The sequence below is a fragment of the Scyliorhinus torazame genome, chromosome 4 (assembly GCF_047496885.1).
Source record: "Scyliorhinus torazame isolate Kashiwa2021f chromosome 4, sScyTor2.1, whole genome shotgun sequence".
Taxonomy (NCBI): domain Eukaryota; kingdom Metazoa; phylum Chordata; class Chondrichthyes; order Carcharhiniformes; family Scyliorhinidae; genus Scyliorhinus; species Scyliorhinus torazame.
In genome coordinates this window covers 143,321,988-143,346,841 of record NC_092710.1, presented here as the reverse complement: position 1 = coordinate 143,346,841, position 24,854 = coordinate 143,321,988, and the positions used below count along the sequence as shown (strand labels likewise).

Sequence of the window (24,854 nt, the reverse complement as noted above, 5' to 3'; positions counted from 1 at the left end):
TCTGCTTCTGTAAATCACTCCCTAAAACCTCTTTGACATGGCCAGGATTCTCCAGCCCTGCCAGCCGCTGGGATCGTCCGCTCCTACCCAAGTCCTTTTGACCGGCCTGCCGCCTTCCCCGTGGCAGGTCCCGCCTTGGTGAAGCTGGGAAATCCTGGCCCAGGTCTTTGGTCACCACTCCTGATATTTTCTCTTGATACTGTCTCAAGTTTGGCTTCATAATCTCATAAATAGTGTGAATTACCTTGGACATTTTACTGCTTAAATACGATCTGTTGCTGAAGTGGTCACATTAAGTAGCGGTTTTGTGTGGGCTTTCAACAGCATTTCTGTATCTTCTGAGCTTTTCACTTTGACTGGAGTGCAGCAGCATCTGCTGCAGATTAGCATGGTCAAAGATGTACAAAGTCAGTTCAAGATGCCAATTACATTTCCCCATTTTCCTCATAACATAGAATATAGAACATACAGTGCAGAAGGAGGCCATTCAGCCCATCAAATCTGCACCGATCCACATAAGTCCTTACTGCCACCCTTCCAACATGTGATGTGTCTGCAGAAAGAAATAAGGCTGTGAGTTTTCAATGCAATGGCCAACCAGAAGCAAATTAACCCAATAACCTCTCCTAACCTTTTTGGACACTAAAAGGGCAATTTAGCATGGCCAATCCACCTAACCTGCACATCTTTGGACTGGTGCAATTGACCAGTCTTTGGCAGAGAGCCATCGATTACAGTGACAACCTGGTCCTTTAAATTGTAACCCTTTAATTCAGCAATTTAGCAATAACATTTCTCAAGCTTCGTACTGCTATGGAGCTAATGATGGAAAATATATCAGATGGTATTTATATCCATCGTTCATATGTAATTCAAATATGTACACCGTGACTTCCAGATGAACAGGGGGCAGCATATTAGTTCCCAACCAGATCTACTAAATTAGCAAAATGCAGCAAAGACAATTTGACAGTATAATGGTTATTTTATATTTATACAGCGGTCTCACCATTCAAAATTCATTTCAACTGAAGAAAGCGGTGATGCCAAAAATGAATCCAAATTTCCCCACACTTGATCTGTAAACCATGCATTGCATTACTCATATACTCCATTAAATTTGAAGGTTGCAATCTCATTTACACTCGCATCTTCCTTTTCACAAAAACTGAAGGCTTGTGAATGAATCAGCACTTCCTTGTTCTTCCGCATTCCAACACTTCCTTAATTCGTGAACGTTTGAATGAAAGTGTGAAAGAAGCGCTATTACATTTGTGTTGTCATTGGTATCCTTTTGTGAGCTCCCTCCGATGTGATTGAAGGAACCTATAGAATAAAAAGGGTGAAGATGACTACTTCAGTCCAAATAGTTAACTGTCCCTATCTGTTATCATGACCCAAGCAGCATACAAGTATCCCTGCTGAGCCCAAGTCTTGTTGAGAATTGTTCCTCCAATTCAAATATCAATTTGATTTGTTGATTTGTCAAAGGACTGAATTATATTCAGTGACTTACTTGGCAGCATCTGATGAAGGGTCATTGACCTGAAACTTTAGCTCTGCTCCTCCCTCCACAGATGCTGCCAGATCTTGTTTTAATTTCTGATTTCCAGTCTCCGCTGTATTTTATGTAATTCATCCACTCGCCTGAACTTACAACACATTCTATCACTGCCATATAATTTAGAACCACAAAGTTTAAATATTTAGACCTTCCTCTTCTCTCACTGACCCCTGAAGTATTTTCCATTTTTTTCTGAGCTTGAGAAATTATAGCATTGTGCTACTGGCATCAGAAAACTATTACATGTGGCAGTGTGCCCAACACTGTGCGATACCAATTGGTGAATTACATGGTGCAGAATTAATTCAATTTATTTTCTCTGTGCTCTTTTCAGTTGGCTCAACATTAAATCTCAGAACCATTGTGAAGCAATGACCTATTTGACCTAATTTTGCATTTCATACCTTGTCGTAAAAGGTGATAGTATCATTACTGAAAGAAAATATAGGATTGAAAGTACAGCATGATGCAGAGAAATAGTCTTACACAGCACATGCAGAAAGACGAGGTGGAATGCTACCAAAAAATTACTAAGGCTGGAATTATCTGTTCCCCATTGCTAACATTGGGAATCTCGATTGGGCAGAGAATTCCACGGCAGGGGAAAATTGGGATTCCCGCTAGGCAGCAAACTGGTTGCGTGTCTCCGTGCCCGCCCCGCCATGCCAGCCATAGTGGGTTTCCTACGTCCCAGTCGGGCTTCCTGCTCCAACCCAGCGGGAACGTTCAAATAGCTCATTAGAGCTATTTTGCATATTATTGGTGGGCAGAATGCACCATTAACCAGCCAGGTGGGATGCTCCAGCTCCCCCAGCCGAGAGTCCCGCTGACGTGAATTGCAGCAAGTCCTGAGGAGCCTGGACCTGGCGGCTTGCAGTCCGAGGGGTGCCAAGATGGTAAGTAAAAATTTCCAGCAGGGTGCCAAGGGGGTTCTTTCATGGGAGCTGGGGGAGGGGGTCAGGGGAGCCTGTGCTGGGCTAGAGGAGCTCAGGTCAGGGGTCTCCCCTGTGATAGAGCTCCTCTGACTGTTCTCCCTATCTGCAGTCTTTAAAATCCATTAAACAGTCATATTATGTAAAGGTTAAGGTTTTCCCATAATGAAGTGAAAATGTGCTCATCTTGACCACTAGACCATTTAGACAGTCACTCATCATCTCATGAATACACAATCCTAACAATAAAGCAAAGATGTGCTCATGTGTACTCTGAAACCCTTTAAAACGTAAGTCAGTATGTATGAAATAAAGTTTCCCCATAATAGAGTGAAAGTGATTCCATCAGTATCCTAAATCATTTAAAACTCTCAGTTTGCCAAGTTTAAAGGCTTGTGAAATGAAGGTGAAAGTTATGCCTTTAAAGTGGTGGAAACCATTGAAAGTAATTTTCACATAGTCAATTTCATTGCACTTTAAAGTATTGCAGGCACTGTGTATGGTTATGATGCTGAATGCTTTGAACTGGATTATTTACATTGAAATTCACACTCCATTGCCTGCCAAAGGTATCATGATTGACAGCTCACTGGAATTTCAAAGCGATGAATCAGATAGTTTAATTTTATAGCTCCATTAGGTCAGGGTAGCAGCTGTTTCTCTAACTGCAATTTTTTAATGAGTCTGCTTCTTTGTTCCTGAGGAAAGGAAAGCTATGAGGGCTGCCCCTTCACTTTCTAGAAAACACTTGAAACCCAACCCCCCACCATTAGATCTCCCATCAGACCCAACTATCAGACCCTTCATTAGACCGCTCCCATCAGACCCTCCATCAGACCACCCTGTCAGAGACACCCAACAGAAACCTCCCCATCAGAACCATCATCAGAGACCCCTATAAGAGACTCCCAACAGAGACCCCTATCAGTCATTTCTGCCTGAAAGCTGAAGAGCAGTAGACTGAAACATCACGGCATCTTTTATGTATTCTTCCATAACATCTGCTGCCTCAGAGAAAACTGTTTAAAGCAGCAGTTGTTATAAGTGACTGAGGCTTCCTCAAAAGCCAAGTACATTTCAAAGGGCTTCAAATACCCTCACAGCCTTTGAAATAAAAATCTTACATTCAATTTCATATAGCAATACGTTGACAGTTTTATTGGTCAAGGCACAGCTGCTTAGGAGGTTTCTTTATTTATTTTTCCCTTCACGCTTGAATGCATCTCAATTACCAAGCTTTCATACTAACTACAATGTTTATAAACACTCTTGCTATGACTGACAGTTCCTCACTGCACCAAAAGGAGATAAGTGCATTCAATTCCTTGTTTTCTAAGCAGAGAGGGAGCTTGCAGTCACCACTCCACCCCCCCCCCACCCCCCCCCTTCTACTTGGCATCAGTAGCCCCCCCCCCTCCGCAATCATCAGCAACAATGCCCCTCGCCCCTCAGGTAAGAGACACCCCACTATGAGGTTGCAAATGCTTCCCTTCATGCTCCCCTTTTATGGCCCCCTTCAATCTCCCCCTTTCGTTCTCCCATTCCCCCTTTTCATGTCCCCCTCAATTGTTCCCCTTTCAGGGCTCCCGTTCAATCCCTGCCCTTCATGGCTATGCCCCCTTTCAGGCTCCACACTTTGGCAGTGACCATGGCAACCTGGCAGTGAGAACTTAGCACCCTCGCAGTGCCAACCTAGAAATGTAAGGTTGGCACAGTCAACATGCCAGTGTGCAATGCCAGGGCACTGGCATTGAATCCATAGCATCCCTACATTGTAGAAGGAGGATATTTGGCCCCTCGAGTCTGCACCGACCCTCTGACAGAACACTCCACCCAAGCCCACTTCCCTGCCCTATCCCAATAACCCCTTAACCTAACCTGCACACTGCGGGGCAATTTAGTGTGGCCAATCCACCTAACCTACGCATCTTTGGACTGTGGGAGGAAACCGGAGCACCCGGAGGAAACCCACGCAGATACGAGGAGAATGTGCAAACTCCATACAGACAATCGCCCGAGACTGGAATTGAACTCAGGTCCCTGGCACAGTGAGGCAGCAATGCCCATCACTGTGCCGCCCTGCCGTGATCTGTTCCCAACCACATGGGGCCTCCAATGGCCTCCAAGCACGCCTGCATCATCATCATGTCTCGAGATCAGTAGTGATTCCCGCCAGCCTCACACTGCACTGGCAGGGGAGGAGAATCCTGTGAGCAGGGAGACTCCGGCTTGAAATGAGTTGAACAAGGGTGGCATGTGGCGCAATGGTTAGCACTGGGACTGCGGCGTTGAGGGCCCGGGTTCGCATCCCGGCCCTGGGTCACTGTCCGTGTGGTGTTTGCACATTCTCCCCATGTCTGCGTGGGTTTCACCCCCACAACCCAAAGATGCGAAGGTTAGGTGGATTGGCCACGCTAAATTGCCCCTTAATTGGAAAAAAAAATAATTGGGTACTTTAAATTTTTTTTTTAAAGAAATGGGTTGAGCATATTTAAATGCGTATTTAAATATGCTCATCTGGTTCATGCCCAGCGACAGCATGAACCAGATTGCATCTGATACCATGGGCCAAGGGTTTCGCGGTCCGGGCAATGCCCAGTGTGAACTCTATTTCGATTGGATGGGATTTATTTATTGTCACGTGTCCGAGGTACAGTGAAACGTATTTTCCTGCATACAGTCCGGACAAAAGGTAAATACATAGACACAGGCATTGGGTGAAGCTTACAGGAGTGTAGTACTACTCAGTGGAGAAGATGTGTGAAGAGATTAGATCAGTCCATAAGAGGGTCATTTAGGATTCTGGTAACAGTGGGGAAGAAGTTGTTTTTACCAGTCTATGGACGTCTGAGGATCTTCAGACCTGCAAGGGAGAATAAAAGAGAAATGTTAGAGATATTGGGCGAAATTCTCCCGAAACGGCGCGATGTCCGCCGACTGGCGCCCAAAACGGCGCCAATCAGACGGGCATCGCGCCGCCCCAAAGGTGCGGAATGCTCCGCATCTTTGGGGGCCAAGCCCCAACATTGAGGGGCTAGGCCGACGCCGGAGGAATTTCCGCCCCGCCAGCTGGCGGAAACGGCCTTTGTTGCCCCGCCAGCTGGCGCGGAAATGACATCCCCGGGCGGCGCATGCGCGGGAGCGTCAGCGACCGCTGACAGTTTACCACGCATGCGCAGTGGAGGGAGTCTCTTCCGCCTCCGCCATGGTGGAGACCGTGGCGGAGGCGGAAGGGAAAGAGTGCCCCCACGGCACAGGCCCGCCCGCGGATCGGTGGGCCCCGATCGCGGGCCATGCCACCGTGGGGGCCCCCGCACCCCCCCAGGACCCCGGAGCCCGCCCACACTGCCTTGTCCCGCCGTTCAAAAGGTGGTTTAATCCACGCCGGCGGGACAGGCAATTTATCGGCGGGACTTCGGCCCATCCGGGCCGGAGAATCCAGCGGGGGGGGCCCCGCCAACTGGCGCGGCCCAATTCCCGCCCCCGCCGAATATCCGGTGCCGGAGACTTCGGCAACCAGCGGGGGCGGGATTCACGGCAGCCCCCGGCGATTCTCCAACCCGGCGGGGGGTCGGAGAATGACGCCCCTTGTCTTTGTGAAGACAATGAATGCACAGCAAATTACTAGTAAGCTTAACTGTCAGGAAGAGGATCAATCATGTGCTGATTGCAATTCTATTGGGTGAAGTTTAAACATTGCTTAAAATTCTATTGGATAAGTTTAAACTTAGCAGCTTCAGGGATTGGATCGTGTCTAACTGTGGTGGGCTATTAATTTTTGAAAATTGTAGAAGTACTATGTTCTGGCCTTTGTTTGCCAGAACAGATCTTGGCAGGGGCAGCACGGTAGCGCAGTGGGTTAGCCCTGCTGCCTCACGGCGCCGAGGTCCCAGGTTCGATCCTAGCTCTGGGTCACTGTCCGTGTGGAGTTTGCACATTCTCCCCGTGTCTGCGTGGGTTTCACCCCCACAACCCAAAACATGTGCAGGGTAGGTGGATTGGCCACGCTAAATTGCCTCTTAATTGGAAAAAGTGAATTGGGTACACTAAATTTTAAAAAAAAGAACAGATCTTGGCAGATATCCAGGTCTGTTCTTTGTGTACACGTAACAAGCTTGATTAAATAGCCATCTTGTCCAGATTGTTGATGTGTTTTTTTTTCCTCTCTGTACTGAGTTGAACCACAAGGTAAAACCCCACGTGGAAGCTGACTCAATATACAGGTCTTGAAATCGCTCCTACATGTGTCGTCCTATTCAGAAACTTCTCGTTTTTAAATTTCAGATATGAAACGTCTAATGGATTATGTTTCTGCTGCTGTTTCTGGTGGGAACATTCTTACAATCTTTCAATTGATATCAATCGTCACTGTATAATCATATTTCATTTGGTTGGGAAAAGTATTTCTGAACACTACTTGGTGCACCTGCTGTAAGAATGGGTTCAATTTTCAGATGTAAAGAAAAGTTCGAAAAATGGAGCTTGGGGAGTGCTGGCTGAGGAAATAGGTTTTCCAAAAGAAAACGTTTTTTTTAACTCAGAAAGTAGCCTTGAAAATAAATATTTCAGAAATTATAAAACTTTGGCATGATTGCATGTATATTTATCAGATAGAGCTGAAGTTAACTAAAGTCACAACTGAATGCCAAAAATGCATTGGAAAAAATAACTGATCAGGTGCCATTCCCATGTTAAAGTTTTATAAGTTCTGTTACTGACCTGAAAAGCCGCTAGGTCCTTTGAAAGATTTAGCATCATGATTAGGATTGAGGAGTAGGATATGGCTGAAAGGTAAATAATATGTTTTGTATTAATTTTCACTACTGGAGATGATACAATGGTAAGTGCAAGTGCTTTAGATATTCACTCCTTGAATGTAATTGCATAAATGGCCTTAGCCTGGTTTGAGGCACTGAAGATTTATCAGGTTGCTGGAACTGATAACATTTAACCTCAAATGTTGTGGAAAATCAGAGAGGTCCTATGTGAGCCATTAGTTTAGCTGACTAATAATTCTTTGAGATATAGACAAATTTGATTCGACTGGAGAAAGAGCTTGATGCAGAAATGCTTGCACACATGTGCCAAGAACGATTCGTTGACAGCTAGATAGAAGCATAAGTACACGAATAGGCTACTCAGCCCCTTGAGCTTGTTCTGCCATTATTGCTCATCTGTATCTTAACTTTATTTACCCAGTTTTGATCGCTATCTTGTAAATAAAACTCGTAATTCATGTTTTTAAGAGGCTTTAATTGAACTGTTGGGCAAAGAATTTCTAGCTATGCTAAAAACTATTGATTGAATGATTAATGGTTCAAAATAAACTTGAGTTATGATTAATAAGTCAGCACACCGCTTAGTAAGATTGAAATCAACGGTCATTTATTATGTACAGCAATCAATACTTACCCAATAATCCTACTATCTATATCAAAACCTACCACTACTGGCCAATACATAACTTTTGGGGATGGCCCACCAGGTCAGGGAAAAAAATGGTTTATTGAATTGGATCTGGCCTGCGGGATTCAAAAGGCTGATATGGGTCGATGGCTAGGAATCTCTATCGGGTAGCGATCGCTGGAGTCAGACTTGCTGGGCGTCATTCTCCGACCCCCCAGAGGGTCGGAGAATGGCCGTTGGCCGCCGTGAATCCCGCCCCCGCCCCCGCCGAAGTCTCCGAAGGGAGAAAAGTCGGCGGGGCGTTAATGGCGCCGCTGCCGCGGAGAATGTCACGGGTCTGCGCAAGGCAGTCGATTTGCGGCCTGCCGATATTCTCCCTTCCGGATGGGCCGAAGTCCCGTCGAGGTGATGACCGTTCACGTCGACGTGAATCAAACCTTCTTTTCATCGGCGTGACCCGGTGCTCCAGGCTCACGCCGACCAGCGTGGAGGTGAGTGACGGCCTGGGGGGTTGGCTCTGGGCAGGAAATGGCGTGGCCGCAGTCTGATTGCGTGAGGAGAGGTGTGTCTCGGGTTGTGTGTGTGTGTGTGCGGCGGGGGGGGGCGGGTGTTTAGAGTAGGCTGGGCTCCGGGGGAGTGCTGGGAGGGGGTCCGTGCCGGGGTGGAGGTTGGGGGGGTGGTCCGTGCCGGGGTGGAGGTTGGGGGGGGTCCGTGCTGGGGTGGAGGTTGGGGGGGGGTCCGTGCTGGGGTGGAGGTTGGGGGGGGTCCGTGCCGTGCCGGGGTGGAGGTTGGGGGGGGGTCCGTGCCGGGGTGGAGGTTGGGGGGGGGTCCGTGCTGGGGTGGAGGTTGGGGGGGGTCCGTGCCGGGGTGGAGGTTGGGGGGGGGGTCCGTGCTGGGGTGGAGGTTGGGGGGGGGTCCGTGCTGGGGTGGAGGTTGGGGGTTGGGGGGGGTCCATGCTGGGGTGGAGGTTGGGGTTGGTCCGTGCTGGGGTGGAGGTTGAGGGGTGGTCCGTGCTGGAGTGGAGGTTGGGGGTTGGGGGGGGGTCCTTGCTGGGGTGGAGGTTGGGGGGGGTCCGTGCCGGGGTGGAGGTTGGGGGTTGGGGGGGGTCCGTGCTGGGGTGGAGGTTGGGGGGGGGGGGTCCGTGCCATGCCGGGGTGGAGGTTGGGGGGGGGTCCGTGCCGAGGTGGAGGTTGGGGGGGGTCCGTGCTGGGGTGGAGGTTGGGGGGGGTCCGTGCTGGGGTGGAGGTTGGGGGGGGGTCCGTGCTGGGGTGGAGGTTGGGGGGGGGGTCCGTGCTGGGGTGGAGGTTGGGGGTTGGGGGGGGGTCCGTGCTGGGGTGGAGGTTGGGGGGGGTCCGTGCCGGGGTGGAGGTTGGGGGTTGGGGGGGGGTCCGTGCTGGGGTGGAGGTTGGGGGGGGGGGTCCGTGCTGGGGTGGAGGTTGGGGGGGGGGTCCGTGCCGTGCCGGGGTGGAGGTTTGGGGGGGGTCCGTGCTGGGGTGGAGGTTGGGGGGGGTCTGTGCTGGGGTGGAGGTTGGGGGGGGGTCTGTGCCGAGGAGGGGGATGGGAGGGCAAGTGAGTTGGTCCACCTGGCCAGGTGCCAGCCTCCAACAGTTGGACCCATGCGGTCCATGCCACCTGGCTGGGGGGAGGACAGGATATGGGGAATGATGACATGTCGCCGTTCCCCTCCCCCCGACCAGGCCGTCATGTTTTGAGATCATCCAGCGATGTTGGCCGCCGTGGTGGCAGCCGCTCATGTCTATGTTGCCCTGGATGAGGAGGAGGAGGAGGAGGAGGAGAAGGAGGAGGAGCGTGCCAGAGAGGCGGCGCAGGCTGCCGCAGAGGGGCAGGCGGCAGCCGCCCAGGCTGGAGGGACACCTGACCGACAGGACGAGGAGGGGGAGGAGGACGTCGCGGCCCCACGGCAACGGAGGCACCCGAGGGCGCCCCGTGTGTACCGGCCCCGGCAGTCATACCAGGACCTCACGGACCGGGAATGCAGGAGGAGACTCCGGGTGAGCCGGGTAACCGTGGCACACATCTGCCACCTGCTGGCACACCTGTCACCGCGTGGCACTGGCGGGGGACACCCTCTCCCCGTGTCCGTCAAGGTTACGGTGGCCCTGAACTTTTATGCAACGGGGTCATTCCAGGCACCGAGTGGGGACCTGTCCGGCATATCGCAGACATCGGTGCATCGGGGCAGTGACAGATGCCCTATATGCCATGGCGCACCGCTACATCCGCTTCCCCGTGGACCGGGCCAGCCAAGATGCCCGGGCCGTGGGCTTCTCTGCTGTTGCCGGGTTCCCCATGGTCCAGGGCGCGATCGATGGGATGCACGTCGCCGTGCGGCCACCTGCAGATAACAGGGCCGTGTTCACTAATAGGAAGGGGACCTATTCGATGAACGTACAGGTGGTCTGCGACCACCGCATGATGATCCTGCACGTCTGCGCCCGTCACCCAGGCACTGTACATGACTCATTCGTGTTGTCGCGGTCATCCATCCCCGGCAGTACGAGGGACGCCATCCCCGGCTGAGGGGCTGGTTGCTGGGCGACAGGGGCTACGCATTGCGATCGTGGCTGATGACGCCTATACGGAGGCCACGCAATGAGGCGGAGAACCGCTACAATGATGCCCATGTAGCGACAAGGGGAGTGATCGAGAGGTGCTTTGGCGTGCTGAAGATGCGTTTCAGGTGCCTGGACCTCTCTGGGGGCGCCCTCCAGTATCGGTCAGATAGGGTCGGCCGCATCATTGTGGTGTGCTGCGTCCTGCACAACATAGCCCAGCAGAGGGGCGATGTGCCGCAGGCAGAGGAGGGCGGAGTGGAGGAGCAGCAGGAAGAGGCCCAGTCATCCCCAGATGAGGGGGATGGGGGCAATGGTCAGGGCAGACGGGGTAGACTCAGGCGGGTGGCTGTCCACCGTTACCGGCTGGCCCAGCGGGCACGGGACAGACTGATAGACGCCCACTTCACTGACTAGATGGGCGTGGGAATCGGGTAGTATGGCCACAGACCGCACACCATGGCAACAGCCGACCACCCACACCCCCCACCCATCCACCCACCCAGCACCCTCACCCCCCTCCCCAACCCCACCCACCCCACCCGCATGCACACCACCCCCCCCCCCCCATTGCCGATCCACCTGCGGCACAACGGGCCGGGCTCACACAGTTGCGGGTGGACGCGTGTCTATCGCAGGCCATGGAGGATGATGACAACCCGCCCTGCAATGAGCTCCTGGCTCTACATCGTTGGACTATGTCTGACCCATGGCCACAGTACCACCATCCACCCGGACCATCCCTGCATGCGGCTGTGACACTGTAGCGCACGGTCCCATCCTCTGCCCGGGGGATGTTGATGGCGGCCCAGGGGGAAGGGGGCAGACTCACCTGGGGCTGAGGTAAGACCACCCGTCACACACACACTTGCGCGCAACGTACATGACACCCCCGCACACTTTGGACAGAGCACAAAGGCAGCTTCGGGAGGTGTAACATTGACTTTAATAACCAAAGGAGTTCATGCACGTGCCCTAGCCCCTAAAACTCATCTGTGCCCTGCACCCGTGCCAACTTACTCAGTGTCTAATTGTTTGGCCTTACGGGCCCTTTGACTACGTCTACGTGGTTCCCCAGACGGTACAGCAGAACTGGAGGTGGACTCCTGTGATTCCTGCCCTCTGACACTGGATCCCTTTGGCGGCCGTTTCCTGGGGCGTCCTGGCCTAGATGGGCCAGGCTGCGGCCCGGGCGACAGGGATGGCGAGCTGGGATGGAAGGGGGGGAGTCCGAGGTGTCGCGGTGTACCGGGACCTCCCCCACAGAGGGAGCCGGGACGGACCACACCACCTCCTCCTCCCTCGGGGTGCCCGATGGCCCCCAGGCCTCTACATGGGTGGGGGATGCGAACGGACTGGCCATCCGACGCCCCCCCGACATCTGGCGCTGCCAGTCCTGGAGGCCCGTGCTGGTATCGACAGGGGTCTGCAGGTTTGCAGCCATGGAGCCCAGGGTGTTGGCAAACCCTGTCTGTGACAGTGCAACGCCGGCTCGCACATGGCCACTGGCGCCGATGCCCTCAGCAATGGCCTGCAGAGACTGGGCCATGGCCTGCTGAGACTGGGCCATGGCCTGCTGAGACTGGGCCATGGCCTGCTGAGACTGGGACATGGCCTGCAGAGACTAGGCTATGGCGTTGAGCGCCTCTGCCATCTGGCGCTGGCACTGGCTCATGGCCTCCTGTGAGAGGGCAGCCATTTCCTGGGCCACAGACGCCGCATGTACGGAAGGCCCCAGGCCTCGCAAACCATTCCCCATGTCTAACACCGTCGCACCCATTGCCTCCACCGCGGACGCCACCCGTGCGGTGTCAGCCTGGGTGGCACGCATGACCGGCACCACTCCCAGCTCCTGGACGCGGGTGGACTCCTCCACCTGCGACCGCAGCCGCCGCAAGCCACCCGTCACCCTATTCGCTCGTCTCCGTGTCGGTGGTTGCATCGGATCTATGTGTGGGCGTGGTAACTGCAGGAACCCGGGATCCATCTGAGCGGCAGATGTTCGCTTGGCCTGGGCTGCCCTCCGACCGCCCGGTCCCTCTGCTGCTCCTACCTCCACCTGCTGTACCGGGACGGCTGTGTTGTGCGCACCAGTGAGTGTACCAGACGCCTCATCACTAAAGTGCCCAACCGTGGTGAGTGTTTCTGCGATGGTGGAGGGTGTTGGTGACAGCAGTGGTGTTGTGTCGTGCTCTTCGTCCCACTCTGAGTCCATGGCACTTTGGGGTGGGGGTTCGTCTCCACCCATCCACTCTGACTCACTGTCCGGTATTTCGTCTTCCTGGGTAGTGCTGTCCCGGGTAGGGGTGTCCTGGGTAGTGCTGTTCCGGGTAGGGGTGTCCTGGGTAGTGGTGTCCTGGGTAGTGGTGTCCTGGGTAGTGGTGTCCTGGGTAGTGGTGTCCTGGCTCGGATGTGACGGGGGCCTGTGGCTGCCCCCCTCATCGCTGGGTGGTCGCTCCCGCACGTGACGGGGGTGTCGTCTCCCTGTTGCTCCAGGTCTCTCCGTCTCCCGTGGTGTGCGAGGGGCATCCTGCGGGCGTCGCATGCTGGAGGGTGCGGGTCTCTCCATCTCCTGTGGTCTCCGAGGGGCATCCTGCGGGCGTCGCATGTTGGAGGGTGCGGGTCTCTCCGTCTCCTGTGGTCTCCGAGGGGCATCCTGCGGGCGTCGCATGCTGGAGGGTGCGGGTCTCTCCGTCTCCTGTGGTCTCCGAGGGGCATCCTGCGGGCGTCGCATGCTGGAGGGTGCGGGTCTCTCCGTCTCCTGTGGTCTCCGAGGGGCATCCTGCGGGCGTCGCATGCTGGAGGGTGCGGGTCTCTCCGTCTCCTGTGGTCTCCGAGGGGCATCCTGCGGGCGTCGCATGCTGGAGGGTGCGGGTCTCTCCGTCTCCTGTGGTCTCCGAGGGGCATCCTGCGGGCGGTCTGCATCTGCGGGGATGGGTGCCTGGACGTTTGGTCCTGCGATACACAATGAAGCATGCATGGTTAGACATCACAGTGATCAGGTGATACGGGGGAGGGGGATATAGGGGAGGGGGGATATGGGGACGGGCTGTCGGTGGCTCACTCGCTAGTACGCCCCCGACCTCTGCATCAGCAACCTCCCGGTCCTCAGGTCCGCCAGCCAGTTCCAGGACCCTTTCCTGGTGTTCGGTCAGTGGCCTCTCATCAGCGGGCCCTCCTCCAGTCCTCACATGCTCCCTATTGTTGTGTGCGCGCTTCTCCTGTGGGGTGGGGGGGGGTGGTGGTGGCAGGGGTAAAAGGCAACACTGTTAGGCAGGTATATGAACGCCATCGGTTGCGCGTGCATTGCAGAGGTTAAGGTTAGGGCTGGATTCACTTGGGGATATGGGGGATAGGGGGGAGGGGGGATATGGGGGATATGGGGGAGGGGGGATATGGGGAGGGGGGATATGGGGGAGGGGGGATATGGGGTAGGGGGATATGGGGGAGGGGGGATATGGGGGAGGGGGGGATATGGGGGAAGGGGGGATATGGGGGAGGGGGGATATGGGGGATATGGGGAGGGGGTATATGGGGGAGGGGGGATATGGGGGAGGGGGGGATTTGGGGGATATGGGGAGGGGGGATATGGGGGAGGGGGATATGGGGGATATGGGGGAGGCGGGATATGGGGGAGGGGGATATGGGGGATAAGGGGGAGGGGGGATATGGGGGATATGGGGGAGGGGGGATATGGGGGAGGGGGGGTATGGGGGATATGGGGGAGGGGGGGATATGGGGAGGGGGGATATGGGGAGGCTCACCCTGCCTGCTCTGACGAGGTCGTTCACCTTCTTGTGGCACTGGGTGCCTGTCCGTGGTGTTAGGGCCACAGCGGTGACGGCCTCTGCCACTTCCCTCCACAGACGCCGGCTGTGGCGTGGGGCAACTCTGCGGCCGTGCCCGGGATACAGCGTCCCTCCTCTGCTCCACCGCGTCCAGGAGCGCCTCCACATCGCGTGACTCGAACCTTGGGGCTGAGCGACGGCCAGCCATCCAGTCGGGTGTTGCGGTCGGGTGTTCCGGTCGGGTGGGGGGGAGCAGCGCGGCCTTATGAGCCTATGACGCTGCACGGCGTGAACCACTGCGCAAGCGCGGATCCCGTTACGTCGCTGCTAGCCCATTTCGGGCCGGAGACTATCGACCCATTTTTCCGACGTGACGCAAGTCGGATTTGCACCGTTATTTGCGCCAATCGGCGGACTTTACGCCGATAACGGAGAATTTCGCCCACTGTTTCTGGTCGATGTTCTTGCGAAGGTTGCGAGCAGGAGAAGAAGGGAGAGAGAGAGAGATCTGAACTTGGCCCCTCAATTTATAGGGCCCAGGGGCTTCCCGCCTCTCGGGGCGGCCCTTGACCCTGAGTCCCTAGTGATTGGACTTGTTCCCAATCACTGTGTTCGATATGCTCCAATAATGGGGCGATTCCTCGATCGGGGGGTGGTCGTTCACCTGTCTTTGTTTCGGCCACTGCAGGCGCCGAGAGGTCTGGCCCGGCATTCAATTGCTAATATGTTGCAATTGTTCCCGGGGATAGCCGATTAAACTGCAGATGTCTGGGTTGATGTGCTGCTGATAGTCTTGAGTATCGATCTGGGCCGACTTCCCCAGAGCCGAATACGCGATTCTGTCTGCAGCTGTCCGTTTGTGTCCTGTTGGCTGCTTTTCCCATCAGCCTTTTCGGTTAGTCATTTTATATCAGATTTTGGCCAAATTAATAGGGAATCAGCGATTTTAGGTGGCTACAAGGTGGGGGGAGCATCAGGGCATCTATGAGACATGAACATCTCACATGTTTACACCTGCACTGAGAAGTGGCAGGGCATGAGATCAGCAGTGTGGGCCCAACCTGTATGACAACTTCCCCAGTGAGTGAGACATAACCTTCAACATCTCCTGCAAAAACTCCCCCGCCACCCTATTTGGGTCCATGGGAAGGAATCGCCAGCACACTCGCGGGGATCTTCCAGGTGGACAGTGATGTTATCTTAAAAACAGAAGTCAGGCTTTGTCAGACACTGAGGAGCACCAGAATTCATCTCACAGCGAATCACCATCATCCTCCATCCCGCAGACATGACCAGCTGATCCTGCCAACCCAGAGCCAACACCCTGGTTGACCCTCCGAGAGGGAGGGGAAGGTGTGGTAGTGGGAAGTAGTGGGAATGCTAGGGGAAGGGGTTAGAGGCTCAGAAGAAGGTGGATTTTGGGTGGAGGGGGTTTTGAAGTTGCAGGGTTGCACGGCCATCTGGCACAGGTGGCACGCGGTCTCCCTGGTGAGCCAGAGTTGTCAGTGACAGCTGTGGTCCGGCAGCTCTACGAAGAACAAGCGCTGCCGATAAACATGTGGCCTGATGCAGTACCGCCTTCCCACTTCCTCCTTAGCCTGGGACACAGCCGGCACTTGAGCCTGACGGGCCCTGACTGTTCGAAAGCAGGTTCCCTGGGCTGGCCCTGGCACTCTTGCCAACGTGCATTAACGACACCAGTAGCAGCCAGGTGCATAGTGAGCATAGCTGGCTGTAGTCTGAAATCCATGGGCTGGATTCTCCGCATCCTGACGGCGAAATCACGTCCGGCGCCGGGGTGGTGAATCCAGTTTCACGCATGGATTCAGGACCGGTTCCCCGATCCTCCGGCCCCCGAAAAACGGCATCCTCGGGGAGTACGCTGTGCCGCGTATCCCCCATCTGCGGTCATTGCTTGAGATCCGCCGCGCTATTCTCCGCCCCCGACTGGCCGAATTCCCGATGGCGTATTTCTAATATGGCCCCAGCCGTTCGGGAAACTCATGAGGAGGCTGCGGACTCAGTCAGTGGCCGCCAGGGACGGCGGCAGGCCAATCGGAGGGCAGGGGGTGCCTCATACGGGGCTGTGCCTTTATTGTGCGGGCCGTCCGGGTCGGGCGGCGGCCAACTGGGAGCACTATTTCCGCGGTCTGAGTCCGCCATGGAGCATGGCGCGGCCGCTGGAGGCCGCCACCGTACGCATGCGCAGCCTCTGTCCCGGAAGTGCCTGGTGCCGTATCTGCAGCTGGAGCTGAGAACTCCACAACAGCTGCCTACTAGTCACCTGCAAGACTGTGACTCTGTGGCGTGAAAGGCCACAATTTTCATAATGACGTGGGGACATAGTCCCTGAAATGGAGAATCCAGCCCCATGTCTCTGCAGGGGGAGGGGGAGAGAGACAGAGAATGTGAGCATGATGAGCATTCCCTTGACCATCCAATGCCATTAGGTTACATGGTCACCCAGAGTTGTACTGTTGTGCCACCCTCACCATGTCTCCCTCCAGAACCGCCCAACCCCACCCCCGACACCCACACCTCATCTGGCCCTTTTAAGATAATATAGTCCACATGGCACCCCTGCCCTCATCAGTGACTGGTACCCGCCCTGTGATGTGGGAATCCGCTATCCTCACCATCCGTCTCTGCCAACTGGTGTACCGGTGGCTGCTGCAGGCCTCTGTCCTGTTTCTCCCAGTGATGTCTACTGTGACGGGGGGTTGGAGCTGGTGCTTTGTGCTCTCCTGCCAGGAGCGTGGCAATTGGTTGTGTGGTGGAGACATTCATATTATGTAGCCATTTGTCTCCATGCTAAGAGACTGGTGTGAAGATAGGTCCGACAGAAGGGGGTGAGTGAGGCATGTGTGCGTTTGCTGGGACCTTAGCTGCAGTGTTGATGTGGAGTCTGGCTTTTACACACTGGTCATGACAAGGAGCTGGTCAGATGTCCTGGCCAGAGGTGGAATGAATGGGATAAGGGGTGCAGTGGAAGGTAGGGCTTGGAGACATCTTGTGACCCTTAGGGATGAGCTGGCTGATAGTGTCATTGGTGAGGCCTCACTCTGAGAGGAGCTGTGTGCCAGGGAGGGCTCCAACACCACATGTGTCCTTTGTTTAGGGTGAGCTCTGTCATTCCTCTGCTTCCTCTGCTGTGGGACTATGCTTCTAAAGAGTGTACTGAGGAGCGCCTGCACCTAGTGTGCCGGTGATTGAGCATGGCCACGCCCATCCACGTGACAATACTGCTGGGATATGAGGGTGTCCAGATGGGTGGGTTGCCACATGACCAGTGGCTCTCAGAGCATTAGCAGTCAGCAGACTCAACAGCCAGGGGCCTGTAAGTTGTACCTAGGAGGTGGATTTAATTGAATTTATGCAGCAATGGGGGTCCCAGCCAGGGTGCCACAATCTCCGGTAGGACATCCTGAGTCCATGCACTTGCCACCAAATTATTCCTCTCTAATCCCTGAGGTCCAGGCATATGTCCCACAACAAAACCGAAACGTTCAAAAGTTTCCTTCCCTCCATGTTCCCCCTCAGCGACCATGGCACCTGGGCCCCTTTTGCACAAAATCATGGCCACGTGTGAAGGATGGAGGGATGGAGGATAACGACGGAGGGGTTGTGGCAGTGCTGGAGATTCTGAGGTGGATTCGCCATTGCTGACACCAGTAACAGGTTTCCCGTTCCAGCGGAGAATGGAGTGTCGACCCAAAACGGGTTCAGCACCGGGCTTCTATCCCATTCCGATGTTCTGGTCCCCCGCTCGTGGCGGCAGCGAGCAACACGTCCCACACCGGCGGGAGGACCCATCTCCATCTGATTAACCGGCTGGAAGCCGAGTCTACACTGCCCGCTCCCCCCCCCAACCCCCCACTCCCATTATGCACCCCTGTGGGAATTGGTGCAAGTTATCGCAAGCGTGGCCCTGATGCAGTGGACCCCATAGTGGGTCAAGAGTGTTAGTGCATAACTGGCGTGCCCTCCGTCGGCAGGCCCCGCTCCGCCCCACAATACTTTCAGCCCGATCATCAGATTTAAATATATGCAAATCACGGTTTTGTGTGTTGCCGCTGACGCCGGTCAGGTACCCCGCTGCCGCCACCAGCAGTGGATTGGAGCATTGCAACCAATCCTGTTTTTCAGGGGATGCTCCATTTTGCGCCCTATCGGGAATCCCGATACCGGCAAGAGAGAATCCACCCCTTAGTTTCTTTCAGACATTCTGGAGATGTTTTACATTTTATATTGCCATCACTGTGCTGCTGCACACAAGAAACACCAATCTATAACTCACCTGTAGCATTGTTATTGAAGGCAGGGTGAGTGATTGTTTTCATTTATAAGCCATTTTATTTACTTTTTTCATCAGTTCTGCTGCTTTGGGTGTTGAAGGCTGCTCAGTGAAAGGAATGTGCAGAAATTTGAGAATAAAAATAGAGTATCATTTACTTATCATTCACTTCCGAAAAAACAAATCTAAAAATGTTTCTGATTGATATATAATGTGGGGACGTAATGTGGGCAGGCAGCTATTAATTTGTAGGCAGCTGTAATCATGGCATGAGAAAATAAATGTAACATTCGTATCAATTCCATTAAAGCATTTCCAGGCATTTGAAATTAATGATATCTGCAGATGGTGAGTTATTGCACATAAGACTCCAAACAAAAATAAATCACAGACTAAAAGATAGCAGGCTTGATTCTGAACCCCCCTCCCCCTGTTGAGATGCACCTCACTCTATTCCTGGAGAATAACCCCTGAATGGGGTTCGTGCCAGGTGCCTAACAGAGAGTGATGCTCCAGGCCCACGGCTCCCTTACTGGGTGTGAACCAGTCTCACATATTTAAATGAGCCTTTAAACTCATTTAAATATGCTCAGCATGTTTGAGGCCAGAGTCACCCGGCTTCCGGAATTCACCGCCCCCCCGCAGACGCATCGTGAGGTTGCCGTGAATCAGTACCGGAAACTAGACGTGATGGCCTCGCCGGAGGGCTCGGAGACCTATGGGGCTGGATTCTCCGTTTGGGAGACTAAGTCCCCATGCCGGCGTGAAAAGGGTGGTCTTTTACGCCAGGAAAACTGGCGCAAAATGGCCACCGATTCCCTGTTCCGGGGGGTGGGGGGGGGGGCTAGCAGGGCGGCAGCATAGAGCTTCCAGCTCTAGCTACCGATATGGCCCAGAGCATTGCCAGGTCCGTGGCCGCGAATGCGCACGGCGGTGGCCTGCAGCGGCCGCGCTGTGCTTCATGGCGGACTTTTGCCGTACGGCAAAAATAGTACCCCCCTTCGGCCGCTCAAGCACCCCGGAGCCCCCTCCCCCACCCCCACAATGCCTCCAGCCCCGAATGAAATCCCCCCTGCCCGCGGCGGATCGGCCCTCCCCCAACTGTGGCACCGCCGGACTGAGTCCGCCGCCGCCACGCTAAGTTCACAACGGGTGAGACCACACGTGTCCCACGGCGGCGGGAGCTCGGCCGGTCGGGGACAGAGCATCATGCGGCGGGCCTCAGGCAATGGCCTGAGGCCGTGGATATGCGTGCGGCACACGCCTAGACTATGCCACTTCTCAGGGGGCGGAGCATCGTGAAATCGGCACCGCCCCCCGATTTCAGCGTCGGGGATCGGAGAATCCAGCCCCTGGAGTCCCCGAGTGGCCGGAGAAGGGCAGGGTAGTGCCCTGGCACTGACAGGTTCCCAGGGTGTCAGGAGCAGTAATAATAATAATAGTAATAGCTTATTGTCACAAGTAGGCTTCAATGAAGTTACTGTGAAAAGCCCCTAGTTGCCACATTCCGGCGCCTGTTCGGGGAGGCTGGTTTGGGAATTGAACCCACGCTGCTGACCTTGCTCAGACCTTGAGAGGGTGGTGCGGGAGTGGCGGCGGGGGGGTGGAGCCTTCCGATGGACTTTGATGGGCATCTCAGTTATGCACCGACAATCTCAACCCACCATGGGTTCCACCACGTCAGGGCCATGCTTGGAAAAACTTGTACCATCCCCATCGGAATGATTTCCCGCTGTGGGAGTCAGTGCATAACAGGGGGGTGGAGACCCGGGCTTCCAGCCCGTTAATCATATGCAAATAGGTGCAAATCATCACTTTGCACCCTCCCACCGCCGCAAGGCATGTAGTTCCCTGCCACCAGAGGGGAACCAGAGCATTGGAACAGGATTGGTGCCCAGCACCAATCACGTTTTTCAGCCAAAGCTCCATTCTCTGCCAGTACAAGACCTTCCAGTCACAATTTTTTGTGAATTCAGCAGCAAGTAGCGTTGGAGGATTGTCACCTCAAGGAGTTGGATGCAGTGCAGGAAGAAGTTTCATGATTTCATAAAAGGTGTCAAAGTCAGTGAGTGCATCTTCAAATGCCATATCCTACCAACTGCACCATTAGCCTCATCTACAGGATTCACCCCCCATCAGTCACTACCAATAGTATCTATCAATCAGGATTCGTACCTAACATTGATTTGTTTCCCCTCACCATCAAACACTTAGTACTGCTGCGAGTCTCACACCCATGTATCAAAGCTTCCACACACTGTCAGCTACAGAAGTGGCATGTTTTAACCCTTGCGGCAGAGATGTTGCTGGCCATTATGGAAAAGGCCATTATGAGGCCATGGCCACCAACGGGGCTGAAATAAGTGAGAATGATCTGTCATCTCACATCTCCCATATCTAATGTCCCTTCTGACTTAAGATGGTGTTAGCACACACTTTTTACTTTCTTCTTGCTCCTCAACAGAATCCAACCCTTATTCCTTTTCCCACTTTAGAACTGGAAGCTGCCCTGGCAGTGATGGGAGAGCAGGAGAATAATGATGCTGAAGACTCACCATTGCTTAAATTCACAGTCACAGACACCAACTCAGGTACTGACACTTCACGCAATGTAGAGAATTGAACAAAGGTGTGTGGGATCCGCAGAAGCTGGAGGTGAGGTGGGGTGAGGTGATGTAGGGAAAGAGGCCACAGTTCCACCGGAGTCGGGGCTAAGGAAGGGTTGGTGCCGTCTGATCAAAGCATGGTCACACTGTTGTTCGAATGTAGAGGCCTCAGATGAGAATTTCAATGGTCCAGGTTGGAGAAGAAGACGGATTGGTGGACATAACCAAATGTCTAGTCCACTGGAATGCCTGCGTTGAATGTCAAGGAGCATGATGGAGCCTAGCACCAAACTGGCACAGGTCTGTGCACAGAACCTGGAGTTCATCCTTTCTGAAATGGAAGGGATGGCCACTCCTGACACACCTGTGTAGTAAACAATGAGGTAATGTCTGATGGCTTCCATTGCAGAAGAAGCAGCATCCACCCAATGTCTGAGTGTTGCAGGGGAATCTCAGGTTGGCATCATGAACACTGACTGCTGCCATTATAGTTCTGGATAACAGTATGCAAAGAGGCTTTGGTTGTCATGGCAGTCCAGAATTCTGTTCTCAGATAGATAACTAAGATTGCTGTGGTGCTACCTTGGAGTACAAAGTTGCTGTGCTCGCCCAGGATAACAACATTGATGCTCCCATTGCTGCCACTTCATCAGTTCCCTTGCCTCTCAGCCAGCAAAATCAAACTGCTACAGCCCAAGCCAATATGGTAGCGTCCGCAATAGGGTGTTCCAAGCTCATCAGTGTTCAAAGTCAGCCAAAGTGCAGTCTCCTTCACTGAAAGTCAGCAGCCTACCACTAGCCATGCAGAGTGATAGGGGAACAAAGTCATTGGTAAACCGAATCAAGTGCAAGTGGGTTTTCTGGAGGCGTGGGTTGGTTTTAGTGGGAAATCCCATTGACAGCGGTGTGTTATGGGCCAGGGTTTAGAGAAATCCAAAGTATATCATGAAGATTACCTGACCCACGGCTTTTACTAGATTGTGGTATGGGGAGCACACGGCCCACTCTACAGGTATGGTGCAGCAGAAATCTAAAAGTATTTTTTAAAGCAAAACAAACGTTTATTCTATGAACTCAGTTAACCTTTTTAAAACATATAGTGAACATCTTAGCAACTATCAATTCAAATGCAACCCCCAAAGAATACAACACTAAGTAATCCTTACACTTTCCTTTTAACATCCATAAGACAAAAACCCTTTTTACAGAAGCACATCAGGTTTAAGTTCTCTACTGAGAGCAGTTATCACTCTGAATTCACCAAATGATCTAGAGATAGTCTTTAGATGGCAGAGAAAACAAAATTACACATTCTTTGGCTGGCTTCAGCTCCAACACTAAAATGAAACCAAACAATACAGACAAGCAAAGCTTTACCTCAAGGTGAAACTAAAAAGCAGAGCCAGAGCTCAGCTCCACCCACACTCTGACATCACTGCAGCCACTTGAGCAGACAAACATTTCTTAAAGTGACATTCCCATGACAGGTGGGACTACCAGCCAATGGCAGACCGCCTCGCGCCGCCAAGGAACATACCACTGGGAGGCCAGAGAATCTTGCCCTGTGTTTTTTATTGCACAGATTAATTCAGGAACTGTGTGCTTCATAATCTGCTAAAGTCGTACATTTGGTGTGAACCAGAATTCACTGCTGCACCAGGGGTTCGGTTCCAAGAGCTAGTCACGCCCTTTATGTCAAGTAGTCAATGGTCAGTGCCAAGAAGGTTTGACTGTGAGTCAGGCAGGTGTTATGACCTCCTGGGAAGTAAGGGAGCGTGCACCATCCGATTTCTGGTAACTCATAAGGAGAATGGCCTCCCCTGGTAATTGGGGGTGGAGCTGCCCCTTAACAGGGAAAGCTCTACAGTATAAAAACCCCAGATTGGGTGTAGGTCAGGGAGGGTGACCCTGTGGAGTGTGGGTGTTTAGTAGTGTATCTTAATAAATCTCTTTTTTGTATCCTACCGTGTGTCCTATGAGTGTTTCTTGCCCGTCGGATATATGCCAGCAGGTATATGGAAATACAGGATGTAGTGATGGAGAAGCCTTAGCCCGTGAATTTGACCAATGGGTTTGAAGTACTTCTGACCCGTGTGTTTGAGAACAAGGACTACAGGGCAAATAGACAAACTGACCATGGTGAGAATGCCAAATGGGATGAGTGAATATCTATGCGGTCGTAAAAGGGAACAGTATAGTCAGGAGGATAGATACAGTTTGCTCCAGTTCCCACCGGAGTTCTTGAAGTTTTGTTGCCTGCCTGACGCCAGGATTAAAAATATCTCAAAGCTGGAGATGAGCTTGAATTTGCAGGGGGAGGATCGAAGGATCCAGTTGTTGAGGTTCATGTAGGAACCAAATATGTTATTCTCTAAGTCTGAATAAAGATTGTAGACTTCCAGTTAACACAAATACAGCACGGTAGCATAGTGGTTAGCACAATTGCTTCACCGCTCCAGGGTCCCAGGTTCGATTCCCGGCTTGGGTCGCTGTCTGTGCGGAGCCTGCACGTTCTCCCCGTATGTGCGTGGGTTTCCTCTGGGTGCTCCGGTTTCGTCCCACAGTCCAAAGATGTGCAGGTTAGGTGGATTGGCCATGCTAAATTGCCCTTAGTGTTGGGTGGGGTTACTGGGTTATGGGGATAGGGTGGAGGTGTGGGCTTGGGTGGGGTGCTCTTTCAAACAGCCAGTGCAGACTCGATGGGCCAAATGGCCTCCTTCTGCACTGTAAATTCTATGATGAAATACTTTATTCAGTGGGTTCGTTCTGTTTCCAGAGCTTAACTAGATATAATACAGTCAAGAGGTATGACCAGTGAAGCTAAGGTAAACTGCCTATGCTGAGCTGTCTCTGTGTGCTGCTGCTCACTAGCCCTGTGCTTCTGAAAGATACGGATCCTCCCTTGGGCTGGACCCTTTATACCCATCGCTGATGCTGCCCTCTAGTGATGCTGTGGCTGTTACATCTGTGCTGTAGTGCCTGGTGTATGTGCAGATGTATGTACAGATGTACAGATCACTACACCAAAGATATTAACAGAACAAGGAGTGATGCTCTGCTGAAGAAGTTTCCAAAATTCCCTCGATTCGAGAATGGCCCCAACAAATTGTAACTTAACAAATGTAATAACACTGTTCAAGAAAGGAGGGGGAGGGACCACAGGAAAGTAAGGCCCTTTAGTCTGACATGAGGGGCGGAATTCTCCGGTATCGGCGCGATGCCCGCCGACCAGCGCCAAAAACGGCGCAAATCAGTCGGGCATCGCGCCGCCCCAAAGGTGCAGAATCCTCCACATCTTGGGGGGCCGAGCCCCAACCTTGAGGGGCTAGGCCCGCGCCGGACTGATTTCCGCCCCACCAGCTGGCGGAAAAGGCCTTTGGTGCCCCGCCAGCTGGCGCGGAAATGACATCTCCGGGCGGCGCATGCGCGGGAGCGTCAGCGGCCGCTCACGGCATCCACGTGCATGCGCTGTGGAGGGATTCTCTTCCGCCTCCGCCATGGTGGAGACCGTGGCGAAGGCGGAAGGAAAAGAGTGCCCCCACGGCTCAGGCCCGCCCGCGGATCGGTGGGCCCCGATCGCGGGCCAGGCCACCGTGGGGGCACCCCCCCCGGGCCAGATCGCCCCGCGCCTCCCCCCAGGATCCCGGAGCCCACCCGCGCCACCTTGTCCCGCCGGTAAGAGAGGTGGTTT

At 53.7% G+C, this 24,854-nt stretch overlaps 1 long non-coding RNA gene across 2 annotated transcripts in view; it reads right to left on the bottom strand.

Annotated features, from left to right (window-relative positions):
- Positions 1–779: 779 nt before the first annotated feature.
- LOC140411650 (uncharacterized) overlaps positions 780–24,854 on the bottom strand; it is a 37,070-nt gene continuing 12,995 nt past the window's right edge. Inside the window, exons 2-5 of one of the 2 annotated variants that reach the window (XR_011940929.1) lie at positions 18,561–18,659; positions 7,216–7,280; positions 5,225–5,359; positions 780–1,326 (exon numbers count right to left, since the gene is read on the bottom strand). This is a non-coding gene — a long non-coding RNA (uncharacterized lncRNA). Of the gene's footprint in view, positions 1,327–5,224; positions 5,360–7,215; positions 7,281–18,560; positions 19,290–24,854 lie in introns of those variants that run through there. The other variant, XR_011940928.1, reaches the window with a different exon arrangement.